We start from the raw sequence: 3,009 nt of genomic DNA on the forward strand, positions 1-3,009 counted from the left end.
GTGCTCTAGGGACCTTTGGACAACTGGGTTCCAGCTCCCAGTCCTTCATGTATGCGCTGGGTGGCCTAGAGCCCCATACTTTACCTTTCTGAGCTCCATTTGCTCATGCCTATGAGTGTACATCATAACACTAGTCACATCTACTTGGCTGCGGTGACGTAAATGAGATGATGCATGTGACGGGTCTCCTGCAGTTTATCGATAAATAGGAGCTGTTCTATCTCCTTTGTGGGCTACCAGGAGGCAGGACTGGGTGTGGAAGGGGAAGTGGTGCTCCAGGTCTGTGAGCAGGGATCCAATCCCACCCTTGCTTTGTCAGGGGCACCTTCATGGGGCAGAGAAATGATGTTCTCTGGTGGATCCCAGGACAGGGACGGGTACGGCCCACTGGGAGGGAGGCCTGAATTGGCCCAGGCCTGGTTAGTCATGGGGGCTGTCTGTGTAAGCCTGGCTCCTTCATGCTCCTGTGTCTTTTTCTCTTTTCTGGACTAGGCCCCTTTGGGTGATTCCAGCCTATCTGTGACAACTATGCCCAACAGCCAAGGTTTGGCCCATCTGACCCCAGGACCCTGGTTAGTTGGGGAGAGCAGCATTCATGAATCTTCTAGTTTGCAGAGATCTGAGATTGGCCTGACCAAGGGAGGCTGGCCTGCTCCCCTCAGCTTTCCAGGCCTCTGCTCAGGCCTCTGGCTCAGGAGGGCAAAGCTGGAACATCCTAAGCATCATAAGCATCACAGTCACTCATAAGCATCTACAGTTTTCTCAAAAGCCCTGAGCTGACTCGGTCTTCATGCTGCTCTGGGAGGGGCGCCAACAAAACAAGCCTTGTGAAAGGCCCGTTACCTGCCAGTGCTCAGCATCCAAAATAGAATCTTGAGAGCAACAAGGCCTTTAATTCAATGTGTCCCAACAGCAGGTCGGTGTGGGGATAACTATGATCTGACTGGTCTTGAGCTGTAATTATGGAGTCAGAATAAAAAATTACAGGCATTGTGTGGGCTTGTTTTAAATATAACGTAATCCATACCGTCCTCTCTCTTATTTGCTAGATTTGAGGTGAAGTTTTTGGCAGTTGGCACAGGTTTTGCCTGACGTGTAGCAGATAAAAATGACCCTTGTCCAGTGAAAAGGACACGGTGGGAGGCCTCCCCAGGCCCCTAATGTTCCTGACTTCCCTTGGCCCATAGCCCACAATCACACGCATGCATGCGTCTGTGCAGTCCTCTTCGTTATTATCTGCACGTCACATCTCCCCGACTGGTCTCCCTGTCTCCAGTCTCCCCTCCACCAGTTCTCCAGAAACAACTTTGTAAAACACAGTCTTGATACACTTAAGAACCCATTAATGGTGCCACTCTATGGGTAAACCCAAACTCCGAGTTCCTTTATGTCGTGGCCCCAAACCACCTTTTAGCATCTTATCTGGAAACAGCAGCTACAGAACAGAGGCGAAGTACAGGGCCCTGGGGTCCAACAGCTTGTGATCAAACTCGGGCTCCCTGTCTTCAGAGTTGAGTGTGAGTCTAGGTAGGTCACTTCCTCTGTAGTTTGTTGTGAGAACGGAATGAGGTGACATACTCCTAGAGTGACCCCAGGCATGTCCCTTTTTTTCACCAAGTCTCAGGTTACCCATTTAAAAAAAGCAATAGACTTCCTGCCTTTCAAATCAGCAATTGTTTTTTAGAATGATATATTCTTGGTGCAGTAGTGTGTGGTAACAGGGGCATGCATTAGTTCAACTTTCTAAAAAGCAAAATAGAAACACATATGAGAAGTCTTAAAACATGCTTACACTCTATGAGTAGGAATCTAACCTAAGGGAAAAATCAAATTGTGGACAAAGATACTTAAGTACTTTAGTGTGTTTTTATGCTCTTGAAAAACTGAAAACATAAATGCCCAACATTTGGGTAACAGTAAGTATTTAGTGTGTCCACTTGAAACACTCTTGTGCAGTTATGAAAAATTTATGAAGAACATTTCAATAGATTAAAAATGCTTAGAATCTAAAGTTAACAAAACAGATAAAAATTACATATACTGTATGATCTCAGTGATAATAAAAATATATACGACCACAGAGAGTTGAAATGGAAATATAACAGCAGTTATCTTTGGTGAATTGACAGGATTATATTTTTTTCTTTATTGTTTTCTGTATTTTCCAAATATTTTGGAATGGGCATGCACTACTTGTATAACAATGATTTTTTAAAGAGCTGAGTATTACAAATGGTAAATAAAATGAGAGAGTAGAAACTAATGTCGGAGCTCCCATCCAGCTTTTAATAATCTCTGACTGTAATGTGCTGGAACTGTCCATAGGGTCTGAGAGGTGACAGCAGAGACCCAAACTCTCAAGGCCTGTCTCAGTGACGAGAAGCAATAAGTCCAGTGCTCAGAGTCAGCAATTCACCAAGCACAGGGCACATCAAGAGCATCTGCACGCACTTCTTTTGAGGTCAGCTGTCTTTCTGAAATTCTCCCAAGGGCTCAGGAACCTTCAATGCCACTGGACGTGGGGCAGTGCGCTTTGTCCCTGCCACATCATGGATTGCTGGTGTGCCCCCATCCACCTGGGTCAAGTGAGTTTTCCACCTGAGAGATGAGTGCTTTCTGTCACTTTTGGCAAGGGGCTCACTGGAGCAGGAAGACAGGCTGAGCTGCTGTCATTGCTGTGGGCCCCTCTGCTGTCTACACATCTGGACTTTGGGGACCCTATTCACTGGCTCTGCCAGACCATACATCTCCAACTACCAGGACATGCAGGTCCCTCTGGCAAATCTGTTTGTCCTGAGGGTGGACAGCCTGTAACACTTCATTAGAGGGGTGTCACTGAGGGACAGCCCTGTCATTTCCAGCCATTTCTTGGGAGGTCAGCCCAGATGAGGCCACCTGGAGAGATGAAAGGGTCTTTTGATGAGCCCCTGGTGCAAGTTAGGGCCCTGAGTTCAGAAGGGGAGGGAGGCCTTAGAGACCAGTGGCCATAGGGTCTGGGTCTAGCTGGCA

Source organism: Pteropus alecto, unplaced genomic scaffold (assembly GCF_000325575.1).
Source record: "Pteropus alecto unplaced genomic scaffold, ASM32557v1 scaffold398, whole genome shotgun sequence".
Classification (NCBI taxonomy): Eukaryota; Metazoa; Chordata; class Mammalia; order Chiroptera; family Pteropodidae; genus Pteropus; species Pteropus alecto.